The sequence below is a fragment of the Mus musculus genome, chromosome 13 (genome assembly GCF_000001635.26).
Source record: "Mus musculus strain C57BL/6J chromosome 13, GRCm38.p6 C57BL/6J".
NCBI lineage: Eukaryota > Metazoa > Chordata > Mammalia > Rodentia > Muridae > Mus > Mus musculus.
In genome coordinates, this window is record NC_000079.6 from 17275393 (window position 1) to 17293299 (window position 17907).

General features: G+C 38.4%; 1 protein-coding gene across 2 annotated transcripts in view; it reads right to left on the reverse strand.

Moving 5' to 3' along the window:
- Sugct (succinyl-CoA glutarate-CoA transferase) overlaps positions 1 to 17907 on the reverse strand; it is an 837324-nt gene that overhangs the window by 417921 nt on the left and 401496 nt on the right. The gene's annotated exons all lie outside the window — the stretch shown is intronic.

A 17907-nucleotide genomic window follows, 5' to 3' on the forward strand; every position in this document is an offset into this window, starting at 1 on the left:
TAATATGCATGTATTGGTTTGCCTTATATAGCATTGAGCTGAACTTATGGTAACACTACCATTGAGAGAAGCTTGACAAAGAACTGCTGGTGAGGTTCCTGCAGCAGAGTCACAAAGAGGCATTTTATATTATTTGTGACTATTTTGAAGGGTGTTGTTCCCCTATTTTTTTTCTCAGCCTGTTTATCCTTTGTGTAGAAAAGACCACTGATTTGTTTGAGTTAATTTTATATCCACCTACTTCACTGGAGTTGTTTATCAGGTTTAGGAGTTCTCTGGTGGAATTTTGGGGGTCACTTATATATACTATCATATTACCTGCAAATAGTGATATTTTGACTTCTTCCTTTCCAATTTGTATCCCCTTGATCTCCTTTTGTTGTCTAATTGTCTAGCACTTCAAGTACTATATTAAATAAGTAGTGAGAGAGTAGGCAGCTTCGTCTAGTTCCTGATTTTAATGGGATTACTTCAAGTTTCTGTCCATTTAGATTGATGTTGGCTACTGGTTTGCTGTATATTGCCTTTAATATGTTTAGTTATGGGCCTTGAATTCCTGATCCTTCCAAGACTTTTATCATGAATGGGTGTTGGATATTGTCAAATGCTTTCTCAGCATCTAATGAGATGATCATGTAGCTTTTGTTTTTTAGTTTGTTTATATAGTGGATTATGTTGATGGATTTATGTATATTGAAGCATCTCTGCATCACTGGAATGAAGCCAACTTGAACATGAAGGATGATTGTTTTGATGTGTTTTTGGATTTGGTTTGCGAGAATTTTATTGAGTATTTTTGCATTGATATTCACAGGGAAATTGGTCTGAAGTTCTCTTACTTTGTTGGGTCTTTATGTGGTTTAGGTATCAGAGTAATTGTGGCTTCATAGAACAAATTGGGTAGAGTACCTTCTGTTTCTATTTTGTGGAATAGTTTGAGGAGAGTTGGAATTAGGTCTTCTTTGAAGGTCTGATAGAACTCTACACTAAACCCATCAGGTCCTGAGCTTTTTTTGTTGTTGTTGTTTGTTTGTTTTTTTTGTTAGGAAGACTGTTAATGGCTGTTTCTATTTCTTTAGAGGAAATGGGACTGTTTAGATCATTAATCTGATCCTGATTTAACTTTGGTACCTGGTATCTGTCTAGGAAGTTGTCCATTTCATCCAGGTTTTCCAGTTGTGTTGAGTATAGGCTTTTGTAGTAGGATCTGATGATTGATTCTCTTGTTGTCTCCCTTTTCATTTCTGATTTTGTTAATTAGGATATGGTCCCTGTGTCCCCCAGTTAGTCTGGCTAAGGATTTATCTATCTTGTTGATTTTCTCAAAACAAAAACAAAAACAAACAAACAAACAAAAACAGCTCCTGGTTTGGTTGATTCTTTGTATAGTTCTTTTTGTTTTTATTTCGTTGATTTAAGCTCTGAGTTTGATTATTCCCTGCCGTCGACTCCTCTTGGGTGAATTTGCTTCCTGTTCTAGAGCTTTTAGGTGTGTTGTCAAGCTGCTAGTGTGTGCTCTCTCTAGTTTCTTTTTGGAGGCACTCAGAGCTATGAGTTTTCCGCTTAGAAATGCTTTTATTGTGTCCCATAAGTTTGGGTATGGTTGTGGCTTTATTTTCATTAAACTCTAAAACCTCTTTAATTTCTTTATTTCTTCCTTGACCAAGGTATCATTGAGTAGAGTGTTGTTCAGCTTCCAAGTGAATGTTGGCTTTCTATTATTCATGTTGGTATTGAAGATCAGCCTTAGTCCATGGTGATCTGATAGGATGCATGGGACAATTTCAATATTTTTCTATCTGTTAAGGCCTGTTTTGTAACTTATTATATGGTCACTTTTGGAGACGGTACCATGACGTGCTGAGAAAAAGTTATATCCTTTTGTTTTAGGATAAAATGTTTTATAGATATCAGTTAAATCCATTTGTTTCATAACTTTTGTTAGTTTCAATATGCCTCTGTTTAGTTTCTGTTTCCAGGATCTGTCTATCGATGAGAGTGGGGTGTTGAAGTCTCCCACTACTATTGTGTATGGTGCAATGTGTGCTTTGAGCTTTACTGAAGTTTCTTTAATAAATGTGTATGCCCTTGCATTTGGAACATAGATATTCAGAATTGAGAATTCTTCTTGGTAAATTTTCCTTTGATGAATATGAAGTGTCCCTCCTTATCTTTTTTGATAACTTTGGGTTGGAGGTCAATTTTATTTGATATTAGAATGGCTACTCCATCTTGGTCTTGGGACCATTTACTTGGAAAATTGTTTTCCTGCCTTTCACTCTGAGGTAGTGTCTGTCTTGTCACTGAGGTGGGCTTCCTATATGCACCAAAAGGTTGGGTCCAGTTTAAGTAACCAGTCTGTTAGTCTATGTCTTTTTACTGGGGAATTGAGTCCATTGATCTTAAGAGGTATTAAGGAAAAGTCATGGTTGCTTCCTGTTATTTTTGTTGTTAGAGTTGGAATTTTGTTTATGTGGCTATCTTCTTTTAGGTTTGTTGAGAGATTACTTTCTTGCTTTTTCTAGAGAGTAGTTTCCCTCCTTGTGTTGGAGTTTTATCTTTATTATCCTTTGAAGGGCTGGACACCGACAAAACCAAATTCACACATTATTTTTCCACAAATCCAGCCCTTCAAAGGATAATAACAAAAAAAAAAAAAAAAAAAAAAAAAAAAAAAAAAAAAAACAACCAATACAAGGACGGAAATCATGTCCACGACCTAGAAAAAGCAAGGAAGTAAACCCTCAACGAACCAAAAAGAAGACAGCCACAAGAACAGAATGCCAACTCTAACAACAAAAGTAAAAGGAAGCAACAATTATTTTTCCTTAATATCTCTTAATATGAATGGACTCAATTCCCCAATAAAAAGATATAGACTAACAGACTGGCTACACAAACAGGACCCAACATTCTGCTGCTTACAGGAAACCCATCTCAGGGAAAAAGACAGACACTACCTCAGAGTAAAAGGCTGGAAAACAATTTTCCAAGCAAATGGTCTGAAGAAACAGGCTGGAGTAGCCATTCTAATATCGAATAAAATCTACTTCCAACCCAAAGTCATCAAAAAAGACAAGGAGGGACACTTTATACTCATCACAGATAAAATCCTCCAAGAGGAACTCTCAATTCTGAATATCTATGCTCCAAATGCAAGGGCAGCCACATTCATTAAAGGCATTTTAGTAAAGCTTAAAACACACATTGCACCTCACACAATAATAGTGGAAGACTTCAACATACCACTTTCATCAATGGACAGATCGTGGAAACAGAAACTAAACAGGGACACAGTGAAACTAACAGAAGTTATGAAACAAATGGATCTAGCAGATATCTACAGAACATTTTATCCTAAAAAAAAAAAAAAAAAAAAAAAAAGGCTATACCTTCTTCTCAGCACCTCACGGGATCTTCTCCAAAACTGACCATATAATTGGTCACAAAACAGGCCTCAACAGATACAAAAATATTGAAATTGTCCCATGCATCCTATCAGACCACCATGGACTAAGGCTGATCCTCAATAACAACATAAATAATGGAAAGCCAACATTCACGTGGAAAATGAACAACACTCTTCTCAATGATACCTTAGTCAAGGAAGGAATAAAAAAAGAAATTAAAGAATTTTTAAAATTTAATGAAAATGAAGCCACAACATACCCAAACTTATGAGACACAATGAAAGCATTTCTAAGAGGGAAACTCATAGCTCTGAGTGCCTCCAAAAAGAAACTAGAGAGAGCACACACTAGCAGCTTGACAACACACCTAAAAGCTCTAGAAAAAAAGGAAGAAAATTCACCCAAGAGGAATAGACGGTAGGAAATAATCAAACTCAAGGGTGAAATCAACCAAGTGGAAACAAGAAGAACTATTCAAAGAATTAACCAAATGAGGAGTTGGTTCTTTGAGAAAATCAACAAGATAGATAAACCCTTAGCCAGACTCACTAGAGGGCACAAGGCAGCATTCTAATTAACAAAATCAGAAATGAAAAGGGAGACATAACAACAGATCCTGAAGAAATCCAAAATACCACCAGATCCTTCTACAAAAGGCTATACTCAACAAAACTGGAAAACCTGGACGAAATGGACAAATTTCTAGACAGATACCAGGTACCAAAGTTAAATCAGGATCAAGTTAACGATCTAAACAGTCCCATATCCCCTAAAAAGAAATAGAAGCAGTCATTAATAGTCTCCCAGGCAAAAAAAAAAAAAAAAAAAAAAAAAAAAAAGCCCAGGACCAGATGGGTTTAGTGCAGAGTTCTATCAGACCTTCAAAGAAGATCTAATTCCAGTTCTGCACAAATAGAAGTAGAAGGTACTCTACCCAATTCATTCTATGAAGCCACAATTACTCTGATACCTAAACCACAGAAAGATCCACAAAAGATAGAGAACTTCAGACCAATTTCCCTTATGAATATCGATGCAAAAATATTGAATAAAATTCTTGCTAACCGAATCCAAGAACATATTAAAGCAATCATCCATCCTGACCAAGTAGGTTTTATTAAGGAATGCAGGAATAGTTTAATATATGGAAATCCATCAACGTAATCCATTATATAAACAAATTCAAAGACAAAATCACATGATCATCTCGTTAGATGCAGAGAAAGCATTTGACAAGATCCAACACCCATTCATGATAAAAGTCTTGGAAAGATCAGGAAATCAAGGCCCATACCTAAATATAATAAAAGCAATCTACAGCAAACCAGTAGCCAACATCAAAGTAAATGGTGAGAATCTGGAAGCAATCCCACTAAAATCAGGGACTACAAAAGGCTGCCCACTTTCTCCCTACCTCTTCAACATAGTACTTGAAGTCCTAGCCAGAGCAATTCGACAACAAAAGGAGATCAAGGGGATACGAATTGGAAAAGATGAAGTCAAAATATCACGTTTTGCAGATGATATGATAGTATATATAAGTGACCCTAAAAATTCCACCAGAGAATTCCTAAATCTGATAAACAGCTTCGGTGAAGTAGCTGGATATAAAATTAACTCAAACGAGTCAATGGCCTTTCTCTACACAAAGAATAAACAGGCTGAGAAAGAAATTTGGGAAACAACACCCTTCTCAATAGTCACAAATAATATAAAATATCTTGGCGTGACTCTAACTAAGGAAGTGAAAGATCTGTATGATAAGAACTTCAAGTCTCTGAAGAAAGAAATTAAAGAAGATCTCAGAAGATGGAAAGATCTCCCATGCTCATTGATTGGCAGGATCAACATTGTAAAAATGGCTATCTTGCCAAAAGCAATCTACAGATTCAATGCAATCCCCATCAAAATTCCAACTCAATTCTTCAACGAATTAGAAAGAGCAATCTGCAAATTCATCTGGAATAACAAAAAACCTAGGATAGTAAAAACTCTTCTCAAGGATAAAAGAACCTCTGGTGGAATCACCATGCCTGACCTAAAGCTTTACTACAGAGCAATTGTGTAAAAAAACTGCATGGTACTGGTATAATGACAGACAAGTAGACCAAAGGAAAAGAATTGAAGACTCAGAAATGAACCCACACACCTATGGTCACTTGATCTTTGACAAGGGAGCTAAAACCATCCAGTGGAAGAAAGACAGCATTTTCAACAAATGGTGCTGGCACAACTGGTTGTTAACATGCAGAAGAATGCGAATTGATCCATTCCTATCTCCTTGTACTAAGGTCAAATCTAAGTGGATCAAGGAACTTCACGTAAAACCAGAGACACTGAAATTTATAGAGGAGAAAGTGGGGAAAAGCCTCGAAGATATGGGCACAGGGGGAAAATTCCTGAATAGAACAGCAATGGCTTGTGCTGTAAGATCGAGAATTGCCAAATGGGACCTCATGAAACTGCAAAGCTTCTGTAAGACAAAAGACACTGTCAATAAGACAAAAAGGCCACCAACAGATTGGGAAAGGAGCTTTACCTATCCTAAATCAGATAGGGGACTAATATCCAATATATATAAAGAACTCAAGAAGGTGGACTCCAGAAAATCAAATAACCCCATTAAAAAATGGGGCTCAGAGCTAAACAAAGAATTCTCACCTGAGGAATACGGAATGGCTGTGAAGCACTTGAAAAAATGCTCAGCATCCTTAATCATCAGAGAAATGCAAATCAAAACAACCCTGAGATTCCATCTCACACCAGTCAGAATGGCTAAGATCAAAAATTCAGGTGACAGCAGATGCTGGCGTGGATGTGGAGAAAGAGGAACACTCCTCCATTGTTGGTGGGATTGCAGGCTTGTACAGCCACTCTGGAAATCAGTCTGGTGGTTCCTCAGAAAATTGGACATAGTACTATCGGAGGATCCAGCAATACCTCTCCTGGGCATATATCCAGAAGATGTCCCCACCGGTAAGAAGGACACATGCTCCACTATGTTCATAGCAGCCTTATTTATAATAGCCAGAAGCTGGAAAGAACCCAGATGCCCCTCAACAGAGGAATGGATACAAAAAAATGTGGTACATTTACACAATGGAGTACTACTCAGCTATTAAAAAGAATGAATTTATGAAATTCCTAGAAAATGGATGGACCTGGAAGGCATCATCCTGAGTGAGGTAACACAATCACAAAAGAACTCAAATGATATGTACTCACTGATAAGTGGATATTAGCCCAGAAACTTAGTATACCCAAGATATAAGATACAATTTGCAAAACACATGAAACTGAAGAAGAATGAAGACCAAAGTGTGGACACTTTGCACCTTCTTAGAATTGGAAACAATCACCCATGGAAGGGGTTACAGAGACAAAGGTCAGAGCTGAGACCAAAGGATGGACCATCTAGAGACTGCCATTTCCAGAGATCCATCCCATAATTAGCCTCCAAACGATGACACCATTGCATACACTAGCAAGATTTTGCTGAAAGGACCCTGATACAGCTGTCTCTTGTGAGACTATGCCGAGGCCTAGCAAACACATAAGTAGATGCTCACAGTCAGCTATTGGATGGAGCACAGCGCCCCCAATGGAGGAGCTAGAGAAAGTATCCAAGGAGCTAAAGAGATCTGCAACCCTGTAGGTGCAACAACATTATGAACTAACCAGTACCCCTGAGCTCTTGACTTTAGCTGCATATGTATCAAAAGATGGCCTAGTCAGCCATCACTGGAACGAGAGGCCCATTGGACTTGCAAACTTTATATGCCCCAGTACAGGGGAATGCCAGGGGCAAAAAATGGGAATGGGTGGTAGGGAAGTGTTGGGGAGGGTATGGGGGACTTTTGGGATAGCATTCTAAATGTAATTGAGGAAAATACGTTACAATAAAAATATTTTAAAAAAAAAGAAAAATCAGAAATTAAAAAAAAACAAAAAACAAAAAAAAAAACAAACAAAAACAAAAGGTAAAAACAAATCTTCACCTAAAAGCACACTCAACCTAACTTTTACTTTAAAAGGAACAAATTCGGTGACTTTGAGACCTTACCTCAAACAAGCAATAACAGAAATTTTTGAAAACAATCTATTAATAAGTAACAAGAAATATATTTGTCAGTTTAGTTATAGTGAAAGACTCCATTTGTCTAATGATATAAAAAACAAATGATTTTAATAATCATAATATTTTCCTAAAGCAATTTTAACCCCACCACTCAGGAGGCAGAGGCAGGTATGTCTGAGTTGGAGGCCAGTCTGGTCTACATAATGAGTTTCAGCCAAGCCAGGACTACACAGCGAGACAATGCCTCCAAAATAAACAAATAAATAAAGACAACAAATGACAAAAAGTAATAAAATTATCAATATACCATGAAATAGGCATACAACAGGCCAGTCTGTGAGTAATTTATAGTAAGTATATAGCTATATATACCTTATACCACATGCACACAAAACAATTTTAAGTCAATTCATAAAGAGAATTTATGTTATGTGCATATACATAACTATGAGTATGTTAACAAACTTCTAAAAAGGTTTAAAGATATAAACTAATTTGTAATATTCCTTTGTAATCAATGCTTTTCAAACCCTTTAAGAGGAAGAGAGGGAGGGAAGGAGGGAGAGAGGGAGAAAGGGAAGGAGAAAGAATGATTAAAGTAGTCTTGTGGTTTAATGAAGCATATGGGATCCCCACTGGCTGCTAGCAGTATAAGGCAGGAAGCACTACAAGACAGGCCGGACTCTTTCCTGTTGTGCTGTTATAGCAAGACAGCCTAACATTTGATAGCTGACACTTTTATGGAACAGGCTATGTGCCAGGAACAGTTTTAAGCGCTTTCCATAGATATCACATTCAACCCTCAAAATAATCTTATGGGATAAATACTATTAGCATCCCATTTTATACTGAAGTGTATGGAGATTTGAGTGATTTCCCAAGGTCATGCATATACAAGAACAGAATAAGCAACCAGACAGTGCGAGCTCCAGAACCTACGCTCTTCCCATCACCTAGAAGGGAGCACACGAAAAGAGGAAGCCAGTGACCATGCTCATGGATGGATGGAGCTGATGATTAACTGGTGACTCTATGGACATAGGAAGTATATGTCTTCACTGCTGCTGGAATCTGGGAAAGGAGAGTGAATTGGGCACTCTCCTGCTCTGCCAGTCTGTAACCACAGGGGCAGCCTGGTATCCACCCATTATTTCTGGCCTTTTGTGAAGAAAAAGAATTTGCTATGGGTGCTTGGGAAGTTCATCCTAAGACTCTAAAAAAAGAATTTTTTTTTGACAGAGTAGGAACTTAATACATATTTGTTGAATAAATGTGTAAGTAGTCATTTTATGCTTACAAAAGGAAATAGTAAGAATTAGTAACCAATACAGCTTTCTTAGAGGCAGCTAATATTAATCCAATGTTATTGCTTTAATTGGGTTTTAAATAGAAATCCAAGATGAATCCCATAGGTAACATGCTATGTTTGATAAGAGCTACTGGCAAGGTCATCCAAGGTACCTCTGTGTATCAGATAAACATGTGACACCTCTCCCTACCAAGTGGTTCACACATACCCAGAGAGTTCAGTTCTCCTCTTTAGTAGCAAAGCTGCTTTTTATTACAAAACTTTAATGGAGACTTGCTGATGTCATATTGGTGAGTATTATAAGAAACAGAAGCAGATAGAAAAAGCAATCTTGTTAGTTTAAACAGAGCTGACGTCGTTTAAAATGGAATAATAAAAATGTATTTAAGGCCTCAAATAATAAATGTATAAGAAAAAAAAAGACTCAGCTTAAGAAGAAAATAGAAAAAAAATGGTGCTTTGTGGTTAAGATTTTATACAAGTCGACAGGACACAGAGCTTGAGAGACACTAACAAAATTACTTTACACAAAGCAAATGAGCGTCCACCACACTGCTGCAACCCTGCCAGACTCCTAAAAGTACTACACAGTAGTGCTTATTGTATGGCAATCACTTTATAGTGTCCCTTTAATTCTCTCACATTTTTAGAGTTGGAGATTATTATTATTATGCCCAATTTATAGAGAGAATAAAATCTAAAACACCTATAACTTAACTACTATAATATCTTAATAGGACAGAACAACTGTTGAGACTTCAACAGCTTTATTCAAGCTTCAACTTACACTAACCACAACTCTTTCCCTTCTCTTGTCCTCAGACACCAATAGCTGTAAAGGCTAAAAATACCTCATTCCATGTCCTCTGGTCAATCTGGATTTCACTCAAAGTTCATATAGAGCCTCCTCCAATTTCAAAGCCCTGTGTTTCTTTGCTTGTGGCTTGGACTAAACTTTAGAGGCAACCCTCAGGCTTTGGGAGGTGGGCTGATAAATAAATGCCCTGGCTTCCCATGTTCAGGGCCATGAATCTGAAGAATACTGTACAGCATGCTCAGTGTCCACAACATGACTGAGCTACACTACTGCAATGCCAGCTAACACATTCCTGTTCATTAGAATCAGTTCCCTGATAAAACTCTATATCCGTGACCATGGGTTGATTGGGATTTTAGGCAAAGTCAAATTATGATAATCCCTTCTGCTGCTTCTGGATTATCCTGACATATTTAGCTAAGTGAATTCTTTTAATAATGTCAGTATTTTACATTCTCCAACATGACACAAGTAACTCTGGTGTTGGTTAAAGTCCCTACTTTAATGAGTCAAATTGGAGCTGGGTTAGGTGAATGGGGAGAACCCAGCATGATTCTTTCCAGTCCACCTACCAAGCCTGCCAGTAACTGAAAGAGACAGTGAGTATCTAAAGGAAAATTAATGGGAGAGAATTGTGAGGCATAGATTCTTAGTTTAATCACCACAGCTCAATAAAGAACATAGACAATAAGCACCCCAGCAGAAACCCATGTGCTCCTAGTACCAATTATAAAACTGTCTCATACTCAAGAATACCCTGAAATCATTTGCTCTCTGGATACATCCAGAGGAGGCCAATGGCATTAGAAACAACTCAAGCTGGACAGCAAAGTTGGAAGCTATTTTTGTTTTGTTTTTGTTTGTGTGTTTGTTTGTTTTTGTTTTTGTTTTTTGCTCTTGGATAAGTGGTTAAATATGTCTGGTTCTTGTTATTGCATTTGTAGCTCATTGTGCTGCTACGCCATCATCAGGAGCTCTTCATCCTGACTGAGGTAACCCAGTCACAAAAGAACACACAGGGCATGCACTCACTGATAAGTGGATATTAGTCCAAAAGCTTGGAAGACCCAAGATACAATTCACAGACCATATGAAGCTCAAGAAGAAGAAAGACCAAAGTGTAGATGAGTTACAGAGATAAAGTTTGGAGCTGAGATGGAAGGAAGGATCATTCAGAGACTACCCTACCCGGGGATCCATCCCATAAACAACCACCAAACCCAGACACTATTGCATATGCCAGCAAGATTTTGATGACAGGACCATGATATTGCTGTCTCTTGTGAGGCTAGGCCAGTGCCTGGCAAGTACAGAAGTGGATGCTCACAGTCATCTATTGGATGGAACATAGGACCCCCGATGGAGGAGCTAGAGAAAGTACTCAAGGAGCTGAAGGGATCTGCAACCCTACAGGAAGAACAACAATATGAACTAACCAGTACCCCCAGAGATCGCATCTCTAGCTGCATATGTAGCAGAGGATGGCCTAGTCATCCATCACTGGGAGGAGAGGCCTTTGGTCTTATGAATATTATATGCCCCAGTACAGGGGAATGCCAGGGTCAGGAAGCGGGAGTGGGTGGGCTGGGGAGCAGGGGGGGGGTGAGTATAGGGAACCTTCAGGATAGCATTTGAAATATAAATGAAGAAAATATGTAATTTAAAAAAAGAAAGAAAAGAAAGAGGAAGAAATATCCACGGGTGGAACTATGCAAAGTGTGGTGTAGAGACTGAAGGAAAGGCCATACAGAAACTGCCTCACCTGGGGACCCATATACAGCCACCAAACCCAGACATGATTGCAGATGCCAAGAAGAGCTTGCTAACAGGAGCCTGATATGGTTGTCTGCTGAGAGGCTCTGCCAGAGCATGAAAAATACAGAATCAGATGCTAGCAACCAGCCATTGGACTGAGCACAGGGTACCCAATGGAGGAGTTTGAGAAGGGTCTGAAGAAGCTGAGAGGGTTTGCAGCCCATGGGGGTGAGCAACAATGTTAACAGGCCAGACCCCTCGGAGCTCCCAGGAACTGGACCACCAACCAGAGAGTACACATGGAGGGACCCAGGGCTCCGGCCACATATGCAGAGGATGGACTTGTTGGACATCAGTGGGAGGAGTGGCTTGAGGGGATTTGATGCCCCAGTGTAGGGAAATGCCAGGACTGGAAGGCGGAGTGGGTGGGGGAGCACCCTCATAGAGGCAGGGTGCAGGAGGGATGGGATAGGGAGTTTCCAGAGGGGAAACCAGGAAAGGGGATAACATTTGAAATGTAAATTTAAAAATATCCAATAAAAATTTTTAAAAAAAGAATGGACAGTCACTGTTGGTTGCAGGAGGAGCTGCTGCACTGCTGATATCTTGGAGAAGGAAGGAACAAGCTCTTTGGGGCAGGTGAAGCATGAAAGCTACTTGAAAGAAAAATGTAGTCTCTAGCTTATATTCTGTTCTGGTGAAAATAGTTTTAATCAAATGTCATATTCTGCTGCAGCTGCTGCTGTTGTGGAGATAAAGTGATACATTTAGTAAAAATGTGGTAGATGCTAGCACAGAATTATTGACAGTTCTCGAATATACAACTTTTGCTAGTGAGTATTGCTTTAACAGCTTCATAGGGTTGCTGTTAAAATGAGTATGTGTGCTTTATTAAATAATACCATAAACAACCACAAGAAGCATGCATAATTGTTAGTAGATTCTGCTACTTAATGACAGAAGTCCCAGGTGGACTGTCTTTCATCTAACCATTCCTTCTTTTATATTGAAGAATGAAAAGTTGTGTAGCATACAAATAAAATATGGAGTAGTTTGGCTCTTACCAAGTTGGGTTTTCCTTCCCATTATATAAAACTACACCTGAAACCAAAAAATTGGCATTATAGAGTTATAGCCATTTTTCTGGAGTAAAGTAGAAGTTAATCATTGCTTACTTCATATAAAATCAAAGAACATGAACTACTGACAAAGGGCATCTCTATAAATAGTACTAATTGCTGACCTGTAACCTCTGTGTTCTGTGCTTTTCTTTCTTCCTTTTGTTCCCTTTCTTAAGTGTAAGCTATGTACTTACTAGATAGTGCAGAGCCCAAAAGCTTTCAGTTTCTTTTTGTTGCTGCCTCTATTACTTTGGTTACTTCTAATATAATATTATTTGATTATATATATAAAACTTCTTATGGGCCAGTGATACAGCTCAGTAGGTAAAAGTGCTAATTTCCTGAGTACAGTACCCAGGACCAACACCAACAGCTTCAAGTTGTCTTCTGACCTCCACAGATGCAACATGGCACAGGTGAAGCCCTGTCCCTCAAATATATGCAATAAAGTTAATGGATTACTTTAATGCAAACAGATGCATTGTGCTTTTTGCTCATTTTAATCAATTTAAAAATTGAGGAAACAGGAATCTAAGGATCTAAAAGCAAAAACTACTTATTAGTGTCCAGGAAGAGCCAAGTGAACGTTTGGTATCTTTCTTTTGTGGTTTTGCTTTCTATTGTCTCATGTACAGTCTCTTCTGGTACCCACAATAAGCTGGTTTCAGGACCCCTGTTGACACCAGATGCCTTGAATGCTCAAATCTGTTATGCAAATGGTGTTAGCATGTAGCTTATTAAGCACAGTTTCTTATGCATTTCAAATCCTCAGGCAATTACTTATGACAAGCATGCAACATAAACAGTAGTAGTAGAATATTGGAGATAACCATGACAAAAGGGAGCATATTCAATGTGGATACAACATTTCTAATGTTTCTGATTGGAGTTTATTACATGAACATGCATAAATCGCACAACTAAATCATAGAGATAGGTAGGGTCAATTGTAACCTGTGAATTTGCCTTTAAAAGCAAATATTATATAATAAACATTTCCCACACAGTTATAAATTCTTACAAAACTCATATTCAATGGGAGTGTAAATATCATATTACACGGTTTATTTCCAGCATTGTGGAGAACTCTTATGTGTTTTGTAGCATGTCCTTTCTTTTATCATTATAAATTTCTTTACCTTTATTTTTCTAGAGAGTTTCAGTATGATATCAAGGGAAAAAAATCAGAACTGGAATGATCAGGTCATTAATAATGACACCTTGGACTCTATGAACCCTTTACCCAGTTACTTTCTCCCTAAAGGACATGAATCAATATGTCATATATGCATGTGGTGATAATAATTACTTTAAATGTTAAATATTTGAATGGTTAAAAAGAAAAACTCATTTCAGTCATTGTAACGGCTACACTTGATTTTCAGTGAGACTGAGGGCCTGTTCCATACAGGTTTGTCATTAGAATCTCAGCTCTTGTGAGTCATTTCTTTGGTTAATCTCTGGAGTTTCTATTGAGATTTTTTCTTTAGATATGTCAATCACCTACTTGAAACCAGCTACATTTTCTGTAATTCTTATCCAAACTACCTCTGCCAGCTAAATCTTCCTTTGGGCTCTAGCATTAGTACATAGTACAATTTGGGATTGTCAACTTCATTGTTTTAGCAAACAACGACTATTCTTAAAACTAACATAAGAATTATTTTGATTTAGAAGACAACCATACTGAGATGTTTGAACTACCTTGTTGGTAGCTATTTATGTTGCTGGGGCTATTGCTGCTAAACATGCCAGAAATCACTTCATTCCAGTTTTGTTTCTTTACATTGATTTTGGATTTAGTAACATGCTAAGAAGTGTTTTAACACTGTGTTGGTATCTTAGTGCCTTTTTACTCTAACAAATATATCTACTTTAATAGCATCCTGCATTTCTAGTTATGTACTAAGATCTGCTTCATCCTCTCTCCTTTACTGTAGATAACAGCATTAAATCATTAAATAACAATCACATTTCTAACAATTTCTTTCTGATCACTTTAATTTTTTCTACTTTACACTATACTGCTATATGTTGATACGTTTGAAAACAGCTTGAAACCATCCCTTGCACTTATTCCCCAAAACCAATTTATCTAAATGGCCACCAAAAGAGCCAATCCCAGAGCCACAAAGATCCAGGCCAGCATTTTTATTTGCCTTTTTTGTTTCCATTCATTAAATTGAACAGAGTACTGAGACTTAAATAAACTCAGACATTCCAATGTCTGGATTTTTCTTTTTCTAAAGTTAGCAAATGAGAAAAGAAAAACAATTCACAAAAGAGGGGTAAAGGAGTCATTAAGAAGGGAAAATATAAATTTATAAATTACAATATTAAATTTTCATTCCTATATGGATACAAGAGGAAGTTAGAGGTAGGGAAAGAGAGAAAAAGAGAGGAGGAATAAGAAAATGAATGGGGTAGGGAGGGTGAAGAAAGGACAGAGAGAAGCAAATAAGCAATGGAAGGAAAAGCAGGAGAAAAACAGAAGGGTGATTCTAGCTAGAAGTATTCTAAACATGAAGTTTATGGATAGGAAAAAACGGGGGATGTGTAACCATTCTGAGAGGGCTCCGAGAAAGGAGCTGGCTATCAAGAGATTCCAATTTGGGCCTCACTAGTAAACCATGTGATAGTAAAAAAAAAAAAAAAAAAAATACAGGAAACTAGAACTAAGATAGATCCAATCTTACCATAGAAACAGAGAGAAACCTGACAAACTTTAAAGGACAGTCTAGCTGACAAGGGCCAGGAGCCCTGATAACTAGTGAATATCCTGGAACAATTGACACAAATCAGGACTCTGCTGAGACAGTAGCTGTCATTGCAGAAAGAGAAGTGAAGCCTGCTTTGACCAGTAACATCACTGCACAGAGGGAAAGACTAAGGGAGGTCTATACTGTAAAGCCAAGGCTAAGAGCATAAAAGCCAAGAGGACAGGATTCTGGCCAAGAGCAGGCAGGCAGGCAGGTGAAAGAGGAATAAGCAGGGCAGTCAGAGAAGCAAACCTGCCTGTGGGGAGACTGAGTGAGTCTCTAGCTTGTCTATCCAGTGCACGAGTTAAGAATGAAACAAGAGTGTCCAGAGAAGTCTGGAGAGTTTTATCACCTACAAGGGAGGAGTTTAAAGCTGGCCCATGCATCTCCCACCAGGTTTTCAAGGATCCCAGGCCCATCATGATACAGATAATTTAGGTTTTTATACTAGGGAAAGAGTTAAATTTGATGTCTTTCCAAGATCTATCCAGTTCACAAAGAATTTCAGCCTCCAACATTCTATAAATTGAAAATTGTGCGCTAAGTTCCAAAAGAGAATGAGAGCATTAAGTGTTTTATCTAGGGAAGCAGATTTCCTGGACTCTTGCCCACTACCATCATCCCCTCCCTCCCTACACACACATATAAATATTCTGCAGCCACCATCCAGCTCTTTCTTTTAAAAGACAGTATGGAATGGTTTATAGCTGACTGGAAGACAATGGAGAAGGCTGGAGAGAATGGCCGGAATTCCGTTCTATCATTTGACTCTGTCCCAGAGACCTCTCTTGCAGAGTCAAGAGTGCCCTGGTCACAGGAGCATCTATAGACTGGCAGTGGCCCATAGCTTTCTGTAAGCCAAAGGGATGATTCCCAGAGCTGGTTTTCTTTATTTCACCCTCCAGGCAGGTTTTATAATAACAACATGGCCTTAAATCTCTCTCCAAATAATCAACATTTAGAAAATGTACTACATCAAATATAGACATTTTACAAGGGACCATCTATTAGCTGATAATGGCAGAGCTGCCAAGGAATGCATAAGAAAACAAATGTGACCCTCACCGAACATCAGCTCCATTTATCCAAATTAGCCCTGCTGCAGTGGGTGCAAGATAAACTAACAATGCTATGACTCAGAGCAGTAGGAGAGGCTGGAGAGAGGTTACAATAAGCTAAATGTGTAGGGCGAGGATGTATATACATCACACGAAACGCATCTTCATGAGATGCTAACGTAAGTCACGAGAGGGGCTGGCAGAGGAAATCCTAAAACGTGATCATATGGAACATGAGACCAACAGAACTGTTCAGAGGAAGAAAACAATGAGTTTCTCCATGGATATTAAAAACATGTAGACATAGGAGAGTTGATGGCTGCCAGGTTTCAGGAGCAGTGGAATTCACCAAAGAGATAGCCACTGCCTTCCAGCCCTGTGTGTGTTTCAGAAGAAAGGCATGGACCTCTGACTGCTCTCAGCTTCTCATGGCATTCTTTTCCACCCACCAGGGGAAGCTGGGGCTTGATGATCTCTCCAACACCTCTCTATTATAACCCACTCTGATGGAAAGGCCTCTTCACACTGGGAAATCAGTTCCTTCACCCTCCCAAAACTATCTCAAGCTTAAGGAAAACAGGAAACTAATTTTAGAATGTCAGATCTTCTGAATCATCGAATTATGTATGAGGAAGGACTATTTTACATGAAATATAGGTTCCTTCCAGCCAGTCAAAATGATAAAAGTTTACTTTTCTCTTAGCAAACCAGTATTTACTAAAGTCTTCATACAAATAAATGGTCCCCCGCTAGGAGATTGATATATAGCATCTACTCATTGTTTTATCGTGAAACAGTCCAAACTGTGAAAGGCGGGAAAGACAGCACAAAAGTGCAATCAAATGGGAAGACAAGACTGAAACTTTACCCATAAAAGTAACACAGGAGTTTAAAACACCCTGGCTGAAGCCGTTCACAGAGACTGTTCTAGCTGTTAAATCACTTGCTACGGCCTTATTTGTCTCTTTTGGAATAAGACTGCCTACTTGGAACCTTAATACATTGTTAGAATGTTATTTTTAATAGAAGTTTATACTTAAGAAAAACATGGGCAATGAAGACTTGGCTTGTGAAGTCTCAGAAGGAGCAAAAACTCTAATAGTGCTGTTCATAGCATATATACTGTGAAAGTGAAAACTACTGGGAAATAAATGCTGATTAGCTAGGATTGAAAAGTCAGGTGTAATTAATAAAGGAATGGCATATTTGAGAGGAAATCTAGGAAATATTTCCTCATGCTTAGGACATAAAAACTGTATTCCAAGGAACACCAAGGCTGCATCTTAAGCAGGTAGCTGAATTTGGAAATGTTTAAGGATCTCACATGGTACTGGTTTAGATGATACGAAAGCTGAGAGGATCCATGGAACCACACAGAGAAGCTAAGTCTTCATACCATAGAGCAGTGTAGAACTCAGGCAGAAAGGTCAAAAGGCCACTGGTGAAGGTGTAGCCTCAGGTTCAATGAAGAACCTATCACACTGGAAATGCCAAGGCCACAGGTTAACTAGCAATGACAGTGGCAAGCAAGCCTGCCTGAGCCTATAAAAGAAGCTGGATGTGACGTAGATGGCAGAGCTTGCAAGTTCTTTGGAGCCTT